Source organism: Bombina bombina, chromosome 10, assembly GCF_027579735.1.
Source record: "Bombina bombina isolate aBomBom1 chromosome 10, aBomBom1.pri, whole genome shotgun sequence".
In the NCBI taxonomy this organism is placed as follows: Eukaryota; Metazoa; Chordata; class Amphibia; order Anura; family Bombinatoridae; genus Bombina; species Bombina bombina.
Window position 1 is genome coordinate 53,157,700 of NC_069508.1, and position 13,014 is coordinate 53,170,713.

The window sequence follows — 13,014 nt, forward strand, 5'->3', positions numbered from 1 at the left end:
CCAATGGTCCCAACTAAAAATATACTAGCGGGGGATTTTAATATCTCTATGGCCCCACTAGTGGGAACTAAACACATTCCCTTATCCAACAAACAACACAGACACAATAGATTAGTTAAATCGATACAGGATTCTCTTACACCACACTCCCTGATGGACTCTTGGCACACGCTATACGGAGCAACAAATGACACCACTTTTTTCTCCACGGCTCATAACACCTATACAAGATTGGATTACATCTTTGTTAGTCAGGCGCTCCACCCGTTGCTGCAGAACTCAACTATTCACTCATGTGTTTGGTCAGACCACTCTATTCTATTATTAAAGTTAAGTGGGATGATAGATAGCAATAGAAAAAGATTGTGGACTTTTGATCCGACTCTTATGAAACACCCGCAGAGATTTGACAAGGTTCTGCAGTCGCTGGTGGAGTACTGGGAATTAAATATAGACACCACAAACAACCCTATAAACACATGGGCAGCACACAAGGCAGTGATCAGGGGACTACTGATACAAGAGAAAGCCAGAATAAATCACCAAAATAGGCATCTATTAGAACAATTACAAAAAGAGATAGAAACTTTGGAAAGACAACATAAATTAACAGGGAGAAGACAATATTGCAGACCCTCCAAACCAAGAAAACCATGCTAGCAAAAATTTTAAATTCCCAAGCTGCAAGAGCAATCCAAAAATTGAAGGCACATTATTTCATCTATGCCAACAAACCAGATAAATTTATGGCACACAGGATTAGGGAAAGAGGCAAAGCTACATTCATTCCTACGATAGAAACGTATCAGGGAACATTGACTTCGAACCCACAAGAAATAGTTGACACATTCGCCACCTTCTATAGCAAATTGTATGATGGGAAAAAAGTCTTACATAACACGGGGACAGATAAACATACTGACACATTCTTAGCAAACTGCCCATTAAAAGTCCTTACTAAAGAGCAAAAGGATACCCTAAATGCCCCAATAACTGCCTTAGAAGTGGTGAAAGCAGGTAAAAGACCTTAAGCCTGGTAAAGCAGCAGGCTCCGATGGTTTCACGGGAGAATATTATAAATTGTTCTGCGGCACCCTAATACCACACCTAACCAAAGTCTGTAACTATATTTTAGAAGGGAATTCTATCCCGAGTGAGCTGCTCCTAGCCAAAATAGTGGTGATCCCCAAACCCGATAGAGATCACAAAAGATGTAAGAACTACCGCCCAATCTCGTTGATAAATCAGGATCTGAAACTATTTACTAAGATACTAGCGAATCGCCTTAAGGAGATTCTCCCCAATTTGGTCCACCCAGACCAGGTGGGATTCGTGGAAAGATAGGGAAGCCCAGATAACCTACGCAGAATTACTAATATTATTCACCATCTAGAAAGACAGAGGACGCCTTCTCTGCTATTATCGCTGGATGCGGAGAAGGCGTTCAACAGGATTGACTGGCAGTATATGACCAAGGTTTTACTGAAAATGGGCTTTGAGGGCACATTCATGACAGCTATCCAGGCTATCTACTCACAACCCCAAGCCCAGGTGACTGCGGGAGGATACAGATCTGCTATATTCCCCATACTTAATGGCACGAGACAGGGGTGCCCCCTGTCACCCCTGCTTTTCGCGCTCTGTATTGAACCTCTGGCAGCAAGTATTAGAGCACACCCAGATATAGAAGGAGTTAAGATAGCACAATCAGAATACAAATTGACCCTATTCGCGGACGACATCCTAATGACCATCACAAAACCCCTCATCTCCTTACCCAACCTATATGCAGTATTAACATCCTTTTCGACTATCTCAGGTTACAAAATTAATTCGGACAAGTGTGAGGTCCTCCCTATCGCTATTCCTCACCAAACTAAGAAGCTACTGGAGCTAAACTTTGATTTTCGTTGGGTTAAGCACACACTTGAGTACTTAGGGATTTATCTTTCACAACAAACACAACACTTATATAAACACAACTACCTACCTCTATTTCAAAAAATCAGACAAGATATAGCAAAATGGCGTAAATATAACTTCTCTTGGATGGGTAGACTGGCTGCCGTCAAAATGACCATATTACCCCCGAGTACTCTACCTATTTAGAGCACTACCAATTAAGATTGTCAAGGCAGACATCGAAAGACTACAGACAGATCTCTCAGCTTTCATAAGAGGTACTAAAATGGCAAGAATTTCTAGACACCTAATACATAGACATAGATCACTAGGAGGGGTCGGGGGACCTAATCTAATGGACTACTATAGAGCAGCGAGATTAGCACAAGATGCAATGATACTGAAAAGAGAGGGAGAAGCTGTTTGGATTAAACTAGAAGCGGAACTAGAGGGGAGACCATACCCGGACTCCATTCTGTGGGCCACGCAACAGAATAAGATTGATAGCTATCATTCAGACTCACACACAAGAAACCTTACCATTAAGGTTTGGTCAACAACTAGGAAAAGAGAGGACATCTTCCCTAAAAACTCATTGCTAATGCCAATTAGATACCTATTGCAGGGAGATACACATAAACATCTAGAAAAATGGGAAAAACAAAGGTCTCTACAGGGTAGCTGACATTATAGAGAAGAACACAACTGATACCTTTCTCTCAGCTACAAGAGAAGATCGCCCCCCTCAAGCTACAATGGTTCATTTATTTACAACTGCAATCTTCTCTCCGAGAATTCCTCAAAAATGCACCTAGTAAGGTATCCACTCCGTTAGAAATCTCTAGTGTCTGCCCACATAGACTCAAATGCTCAATATCCAAGCTATATGTATCTATCCAGTCCCCCCCTTCTGAACCAAAAACACAAGTGATGCTAGCATGGGAGAAGGAGCTGGATATAGTAAAACATAAACAGGAGTGGGAGTTAATTTTTCAATCGGGAGATAAGGGGTTACTAAGCGTTGACTTAAAAGAGAACACACTAAAAACAGCCTTCAGGTGGTATTTGACCCCAGTTAGGTCGGCACACTTCAAGCCCCAGGGGAGTAACTTGTGTTACAGAGGATGCGGACAAAAAGGCACATACAGACACATGTGGTGGGATTGCATATCTGTGCAAGAAATATGGAATAAATTATCTTCGTTTATAGGCCAGTTGATAGATGAGGAGGTGACCCTCACCATACAACAAGCACTACTACATGAACCCATAGAGACTTATCACAGACACCTGAACACCTTCATTAGAATTCTATGCACAATCACAAGAATATGTATCGCAAGATACTGGAAAGTAGGCGCACCAACATGGACAGAAATATATAATAAAATACAATTTACCTACACCATGTACGAGGAAGCAGCAGGAATTCTAAACAATAGGGAAACAGTACAAAAGGTATGGCTATATTGGATAGGTAGAAAAGAACAGAGGTCTAGGGTCTGAAACTCACATGAGCTGATATGGGGTTGACGGGAGTGCGCCGCGGGAAGAAGTGTCTCCAACCCTCAGGTACTATATTATTCTTAAGAAAGAGACACTGTTTAATATATAAATGGAGGGAGAAATTGTTTGAATTGCTTGGTTTGTTTACAACTAGTACTTTACTAATTGACTTTACTATGTTTGCAACGAATACTACTCATCCCACAATTATGTGACCCACCTTTTTGGTTATATAAGACGGGTTAAGATCAAAGGGAACATTTTCTAAGGAATCTTAGCCCAAGCTAGAGATTCGCACTCTGTTTAGTGGTAAGGTATATAGTTGGGCACAAAGACAGTTGATTGGCCCCAAACACCTATATACCAGAAGGGATGAGAATGTCATGATAAAAGTACTTCTTTCTTTGTATGTTTCTTACAAAAATGTTCAATAAAAAGTATTTTAAAATAAAAAATATCTCTGGGGAACTTTTGTCTATTGCTTCTGGCAAATGTTTTGGTTTGATTTGTGTTTCCAAAAACAAGGGAGATTGAGCGTTAAGTGAAATAAAAAAATAATAATTCAAGTAAACTATATTATTATGCATTGATTTGCAAGCTCACTGAATTCAAGAATATTAGGCTAATTGTAACAGTGTTTACAAAAATGCAACAAATGTTGCACAACAAGGGAAAAGAGCCTTAACTCTGATTACACAATTGATACAAAGATATGGAAAAAAATCCAAACATACATTCCAAAAGTAACTTTATTAGATTTATAATAAAAAGAAACCAGTCATAAATGCGTACTCTTACACACACAGATTAAAACTAGTCGATAGGTAGATAAAGTCTGTGCTGTTATCAAAAAAAAAAAAAAAAAAAAAAGAGTCAGATTGGTGTTAAACTTAAAGGGGTCTGTCAAGTAAAAAAAAAAAACATTCATGATTTAAATAGGAAATGTCATTTTAAACAACTTTCCAATTTACTTTTATCACCAATTTTGCTTTGTTCTCTTGGTATTCTTAGTTGTAAGCTAAACCTAGGAGGTTCATATGCTAATTTCTTAGACCTTGAAGACTGCCTTTAATCTGAATGAATTTTGACCACTAGAGGGCATTAGTTCATGTGTTTTTATATAGATAAAATTGAGATCATGCACGTGAAGTTATCCTGGAGTGAGCACTGATTGGCAAAATGCAATTCTGTCAAAAGAACTGAAATAAGGGGGCAGTTTGAAGAGTCATAGATACTTGGGGGCCATTTATGAAGCTCCGGATGGAGCTTGAGGGCCTGTGTTTCTGGCGAGCCTGCAGGCTCGCCAGTAACACCCGTTATGATGCAGCAGTCTAAAGACTGCTGCTACATAACCTGTCTGCATGATCTAAACAGGTGGACAGACATCACTGCAATTCAACCCAATCGAGTACGATTGGGTTGATTGACACCCCCCCTGCACAAGCGCTGCTGGTGCAATGCTGAATACGGAGAGCGTATTGCTCTCCTCATTCAACGAGGTCTGTCGGACCTGATCCGCACTGTCGGATCAGGTCTGACAGACCTTTTTTAAATAGGCCCAAGGTAATCACAGAGGTAAAAAGTATTTCTATAACAATGTTGATTATGCAAAACTTGGGAATGGGTAATAAACGGATTATCTTTCTTTTTAAGCAAAAAAAATTATGGTGTTGAATGTCCCTTTAACTGTTGATAGCAAATAAATGCCTCAACTCTAGGGGGCACCACAAACTTTCAAATTATCAAGCTGCAATGATCTATAGGGTAATTAAACATATAAAATAATCAATAAATAAAAATGAAAATAAAAATAGAAATAAAAAAAAATTGAATGAAAAAAAAAATTAAAAAATAAAAATGATCAAAAAACAAACTCTGTCATTGATAAACATGGAACCATTGTAAATTGATTATTACGTTATGGATATATATAAAGGTAATAGAAGACAGCACTCACTGGGCTTAAGGATAAGCAATAGAAGCTTTTATTTATGTGACGTTTCGGGTACAGCTCCCCTTCATCAGACCTGCTGTCTTCTATTACCTTTATCTTTACCTGCATTCAGCACCCTTGCAACTGGACACTTGTTTGTGCGAGTGCACCAGCCTCTGTGAATATATATATATATATAAATATATATATATATACAGTCGCGAATTGTTCGCCGGCGAATAGTTCCCGGCGAACATAGCTTGTTCACGTTCGCAGCGGCGGGGTGAACATATGCGATGTTCTGTCTGCCCCCTATTTGTCATCATTGAGTAAACTTTGACCCTGTATCTCACAGTCTGCAGACACATTCCAGCCAATCAGCAGCAGACCCTCCCTCCCAGACCCTCCCAGATCCTGGACAGCAGCCATTTTAGATTCATTCGGAAGCTGTATTGTTAGTGAGAGGAGGGACAGTGTAGCTGCTGGTGATTTAATAGGGAATATGATAGCTAGGCTAGTGTATTTAGTGTCTACTACAGTCCTGAAGGACTCATCTGATCTCTGCTGTAAGGACAGCACGCCAAAAAGCCCTTTTTAGGGCTAGAACATCATTTTTTTTTATTTTTTTTTTTCTGTGTAATCTAATTGCAGTTGCCTGCCTGCCAAGCCACTTGCCCAGTGCCACCACTCATATCTGGTGTAAAAGTGTACATTTAAAAAAAAAAAACTTTTTTGACTGTGAAACATCAGTCTGCTAGTGTAATCTAATTGCAGTTGCCTGCCTGCCAGCGGTGTGCCAGGCCCACTGGCCCAGTGCCACCACTCATATCTGGTGTAATAGTAGTGTAAATTTAAAAAAAAAAAAAACTTTTTTGACTGTGAAACATCAGTCTGCTAGTGTAATCTAATTGCAGTTGCCTGCCTGCCAGCATGTGTGCCAGGCCCACTTGCCAGTGCCACCACTCATATCTGGTGTAACAGTAGTGTAAATTAAAAAAAAAAAATCTTTTTTGACTGTGAAACATCAGTCTGCTTTTGTAATCTAATTGCAGTTGCCTGCCTGCCAGCGTGTGTGCCAGGCCCACTTGCCCAGTGCCACCACTCATATCTGGTGTAACAGTAGTGTAAATTTAAAAAAAAAAACTTTTTTGACTGTGAAACATCAGTCTGCTAGTGTAATCTAATTGCAGTTGTCTGCCTGCCAGCGTGTGTGCCAGGCTCACAGCATATACTGTGCCCACTTGCCCAGTGGCACCACTCATATCTTGTTTAATAGTAGTGTAAGTGTACATTAAAAAAAAAAAACTTTTTGGACTGCGAAACATCAGTCTGCGTTTTTTTGTGTCAGGCTCACAGCGTATACTGTGCACACTTGCCCAGTGCCACCACTCATATCTTGTTTAATAGTAGTGTAAGTGTAAATTTAAAAAAATAAAACTTTTTGGACTGTGAAACATCACTCTGTTTTTTGTGTCAGGCTCACAGCGTATACTGTGCCCACTTGCCCTGTTCCACCACTCATATCTTGTTTAATAGTAGTGTAAGTTTACATTTAAAAGAATAAAACATTTTGGACTGTGAAACATCAGTCTGCTTTTTTGTGTCAGGCTCACAGCGTATACTGTCTCCACTTGCCCAGTGCCACCACTCATATTTTGTTTAATAGTAGTGTAAGTGTACATTTAAAAAAAAAAAAAAAAATGGACTGTGAAACATCAGTCTGCTTTTTTGTGTCAGGCTCACAGCGTATACTGTGCCCACTTGCCAAGTGCCACCACTCATATCTTGTTTAATAGTAGTGTAAGTGTACATTTAAAACAAAAAAACTTTTTGGACTGTGAAACATCAGTCTGCTTTTTTGTGTCAGGCTCACAGCATATACTGTGCCCACTTGCCCAGTGCCACCACTCATATCTTGTTTAATAGTAGTATAAGTGTACATTTAAAAAAAATAAAAAAAAATTTGGACTGTGAAATATCAGTCTGCTTTTTTGTGACAGGCTCACAGCGTATACTGTGCCCACTTCCCAGTGCCACCACTCATATCTTGTTTAATAGTAGTGTAAGTGTACATTTAAAAAAATAAAAATACTTTTTGGACTGTGAAACATCAGTCTGCTTTTTTGTGTCAGGCTCACAGCGTATACTGTCTCCACTTGCCCAGTGCCACCACTCATATCTTGTTAATAGTAGTGTAAGTGTACATTTAAAAAAATAAAAACTTTTTGGACTGTGAAACGTCAGTCTGCTTTTTTGTGTCAGGATCACAGCGTATACTGTGCCCACTTGCCCAGTGCCACCACTCATATCTTGTTTAATAGTAGTATAAGTGTACATTTAAAAAAATAAAAAAAATTTGGACTGTGAAATATCAGTCTGCTTTTTTGTGACAGGCTCACAGCGTATACTGTGCCCACTTGCCCAGTGCCACCACTCATATCTTGTTTAATAGTAGTGTAAGTGTACATTTAAAAAAATAAAAACTTTTTAGACTGTGAAACATCAGTCTGCTTTTTGTGCCTGGCTCACAGCGTATACTGTGCCCACTTGCCCAGTGCCACCACTAATATCTTGTTTAATAGTAGTATAAGTGTACATTTAAAAACCAAAAAAAATTTTTGGACTGTGAAACATCAGTCTGCTTTTCTGTGTCAGGCTCACAGCTTATACTGGGCCCACTTACCCAGTGCCATCACTCATATCTTGTTTAATAGTAGTGTAAGTGTACATTTAAAAAAAAAAAAAAAACTTTTGGACTGTGAAACATCAGTCTGCTTTTTTTATGTCAGGCTCACGGTGTATACTGTGCCCACTTGCCAGTGCCACCACTCATATCTTGTTTAATAGTAGTGCAAGTTTAAATTAAAAAAAACAAAACAAAAAACATTTGGACTGTGAAACATCAGTCTGCTTTTTGTGTCAGGCTCACAGCGTATACTGTGCCCACTTGCCCAGTGCCACCACTCATATCTTGTTTAATAGTAGTGTAAGTGTACATTTAAAACAAAAAAATGTTTTGGACTGTGAAACATCAGTCTGCTTTTTTGTGTCAGGCTCACAGCGTATACAGTGCCCAATTGCCCAGTGCCACCACTCTATCTTGTTTAATAGTAGTATAAGTGTACATTTAAAAAAAAAAATAAAAAAAATTTGGACTGTGAAACATCAGTCTGCTTTTTTGTGTCAGGCTCACAGCTTATACTGGGCCCACTTGCCCAGTGCCATCACTCATATCTTGTTTAATAGTAGTGTAAGTGTACATTTAAAAAAATAAAAACATTTTCGACTGTGAAACATCAGTATGCTTTTTTGTGTCAGGCTCACAGCGTATACTGTGCCCACTTGCCCAGTGCCACCACTCATATCTTGTTTAATAGTAGTGTAAGTGTACATTTAAAACAAAAAAACGTTTTGGACTGTGAAACATCAGTCTGCTTTTTTGTGTCAGGCTCACAGCGTATACTGTGCCCAATTGCCCAGTGCCACCACTCATATCTTGTTTAATAGTAGTATAAGTGTACATTTAAAAACAAAAAAAAAATTTTGGACTGTGAAACATCAGTCTGCTTTTTTGTGTCAGGCTCACAGCTTATACTGGGCCCCACTTGCCCAGTGCCATCACTCATATCTTGTTTAATAGTAGTGTAAGTGTACATTTAAAAAAAAAAAAACAAAAAAACTTTTTGGACTGTGAAACATCAGTCTGCTTTTTTATGTCAGGTTCACGGCGTATGCTGTGCCCACTTGCCCAGTGCCTCCACTCATATCTTGTTTAATAGTAGTGCAAGTTTAAATTTAAAAAACAAACAAAAAACATTTGGACTGTGAAACATCAGTCTGCTTTTTTGTGTCAGGCTCACAGTGTATACTGTGCCCCACTTGCCCAGTGGCACCACTCATATCTTGTTTAATAGTAGTGTAAGTGTACATTTAAAAAAAAAAATCTTTTTGTACTCTAAAACATCACTCTGCTTTTTTGTGTCAGGCTCACAGCGTATACTGTGCCCACTTGCCCAGTGCCACCACTCATATCTTGTTTAATAGTAGTGTAAGTGTGCAGTTAAAAAAATAAAAACTTTTTGGACTGTGAAACATCAGTCTGCTTTTTTGTGTCAGGCTCACAGCGTATACTGTGCCCACTTGCCCAGTGGCACCACTCATATCTTGTTTAATAGTAGTGTAAGTGTACATTTAAAAAAATAAAAACTTTTTGGACTGTGAAACATCAGTCTGCTTTTTTGTGTCAGGCTCACATCGTATACTGTGCCCACTTGCCCAGTGCCACCACTCATATCTTGTTTAATAGTAGTGTAAGTGTACATTTAAAAAAATAAAAAAAAATTGGACTGTGAAACATCAGTCTGCTTTTTTGTGTCAGGCTCACAGCATATACTGTGCCTACTTGCCCAGTGCCACCACTCATATCTTGTTTAATAGTAGTGTAAGTGTACAGTTAAAAAAATTAAAACATTTTGGACGGTGAAACATCAGTCTGCTTTTTTGTGTCAGGCTCACAGCATATACTGTGCCTACTTGCCCAGTGCCACCACTCATATCTTGTTTAATAGTAGTGTAAGTGTACATTTAAAACAAAAAAACTTTTTGGACTGTGAAACATCAGTCTGCTTTTTTGTGTCAGGCTCACAGCGTATACTGTGCCCACTTGCCCAGTGCCACCACTCATATCTTGTTTAATAGTAGTGTAAGTGTACATTTAGAAAAAAAAAAAACTTTTTGGACTGTGAAACATCAGTCTGCTTTTTTGTGCCAGGCTCACAGTGTATACTGTGCCCACTTGCCCAGTGCCACCACTCATATCTTGTTTAATAGTAGTATAAGTGTACATTTAAAAACAAAAAAAACATTTTTGGACTGTGAAACATCAGTCTGCTTTTTTGTACAAGCTACTTTCAAGGTTAGTGTAGACCAATGGTAGAATAACCAGACTTGCCTACCTCCTAATTGCACCTCTCACAATTGTGCAATTGATTTAAAAAGATTTAAAAAGTAACAAGGGGTGGAGGCGGCGCCAAAAGAGGCGATCTAGCACTTTGAAATAAATTTCTAAAAACCTGGGTAGGTATCGAATCTAAATAGTCTAATAACAACTATATATGTTATACATATCCCCAATAGATCAGAATGAATACAATTGGACCTTATGATTAAAATAATTCAATATGTATTTCTCTAGACTAACCCAAACCACTTTTTATCAGATTTTGAACTTCTTAAGAAATTCTTAAAAAATTCTTAAAAATGCAAAGGTGCTGCAGGTTTCAATATCAAATAACACATTTTTTATTACACAAAATCCAGATAATTCTAGAAGAATTCAGAGTATTCAAATAAGTATAAAATCCACTTAAATACTGTGACAACCGGTGTCCATTAATCTAAAAAATAAAAAATAAAAAATAAATGAGAATTAAAATTACTAATGTCCTTAAAAGACTTTCGAGCAAACTTTAAACAAATAATTATAACGCTCTAATCAGAAAAAGGTTCTAGAACAGTTTCCAACCCACTATGTATAGCTGTTAGCAAAAAAACAGTATTTGGAACTCTGTGCATTAATATTCAATGTTGACTGTGAATAAAAAAGCCTTAAATAAAGCTATTGTGTTGTTATAAAAACAACCAGACTGGTTAACAATTGCAGTAACTTCTTATGGCAGTAACACAGTTCTTTATATATAAAAGCGCTATTGGGAGTCTGTTTGCAGCAATGTTAGTGTGATCATATAAGTGCTGTTTTATAACATTCTTCCGTGAGGGCTTTAGAATCTCTAGGTAGTAATGGCTGTAATAGCTTCCACAGGTGTAAATTAGTGCTTCAGTGTTTCAAACGGTAATCAGTGAGTCTTTTGAAAACACATTCAGAGTACCTTTAATAAGTGCTGGTAATCTTCTCTTGGTATCCTTAGTGTGCACACTAGTAGAAGAAACGGTTGATCTGTTCTCCTACCGTATAGCCAGGTCCTCCAAGTCTTACTGGCGTGACGGTTCTGGGAGTGAATGTGTCTCTGTAGTCTTTTTCCTTTCTGCAGGGCTGGATAATAGACAAGTACAGATCAACCGTTTCTTCTACTAGTGTGCACACTAAGGATACCAAGAGAAGATTACCAGCACTTATTAAAGGTACTCTGAATGTGTTTTCAAAAGACTCACTGATTACCGTTGAAACACTGAAGCACTAATTTACACCTGTGGAAGCTATTACAGCCATTACTACCTAAGAGATTCTAAAGCCCTCACGGAAGAATGTTATAAAACAGCACTTATATGATCACACTAACATTGCTGCAAACAGACTCCCAATAGCGCTTTTATATATAAAGAACTGTGTTACTGCCATAAGAAGTTACTGCAATTGTTAACCAGTCTGGTTGTTTTTATAACAATCACAATAGCTTTATTTAAGGCTTTTTTATTCACAGTCAACATTGAATATTAATGCACAGAGTTCCAAATACTGTTTTTTTGCTAACAGCTTACATAGTGGTTGGAAACTGTTCTAGAACCTTTTTCTAATTAGAGCGTTATAATTATTTGTTTAAAGTTTGCTCGAAAGTCTTTTAAGGACATTAGTAATTTTAATTCTCATTTATTTTTTATTTTTTAGATTAATGGACACCGGTGTCACAGTATTTAAGTGATTTTATACTTATTTGAATACTCTGAATTCTTCTAGAATTATCTGGATTTTGTGTAATAAAAATTTGTTATTTGATATTGAAACCTGCAGCACCTTGCATTTTTTAAGAATTTTTTAAGAATTTCCTAAGAAGTTCAAATCTGATAAAAAGTGGTTTGGGTTAGTCTAGAGAAATACATATTGAATTATTTTAATCATAAGGTCCAATTGTATTCATTCTGATCTATTGGGGATATGTATAACATATATAGTTGTTATTAGACTATTTAGATTCGATACCTACCCAGGTTTTTAGAAATTTATTTCAAAGTGCTAGATCGCCTCTTTTGGCGCCGCCTCACCCCTTGTTACTTTTAAGTCTGCTTTTTTGTGTCAGGCTCACAGCTTATACTGGGCCCACTTGCCCAGTGCCATCACTCATATCTTGTTTAATAGTAGTGTAAGTGTAAATTTAAAAAAATAAAAACATTTTCGACTGTTAAACATCAGTCTGCATTTTTATGTCAGGCTCACGGCGTATACTGTGCCCACTTTGCCCAGTGCCACCACTCATATCTTGTTTAATAGTAGTGCAAGTGTTAATTTTAAAAAAAAAACAAAAAAAACATTTGGACTGTGAAACATCAGTCTGCTTTTTTGTGTCAGGCTCACAGCATATAATGTGCCCACTTGCCCAGTGCCACCACTCATATCTTGTTTAATAGTAGTGTAAGTGTACATTTAAAACAAAAAAAACTTTTTGGACTGTGAAACATCAGTCTGCTTTTTTGTGTCAGGCTCACAGCGTATACTGTGCCCACTTGCCCAGTGGCACCACTCATATCTTGTTTAATAGTAGTGTAAGTGTACATTTAAAAAAAAATGACAGGCAGAGGCAGGCCACCCCATAGGTGCCGTCATGGTCGTGGTGCTGTGATTCCCTTTGGCCCTAGAATAATGCCCAGTGTTCAGAGGCCACGTCCCATGAACTCGAAAAGTTCTGAGGACATAGTTGACTTTTTAACACAGGACACCC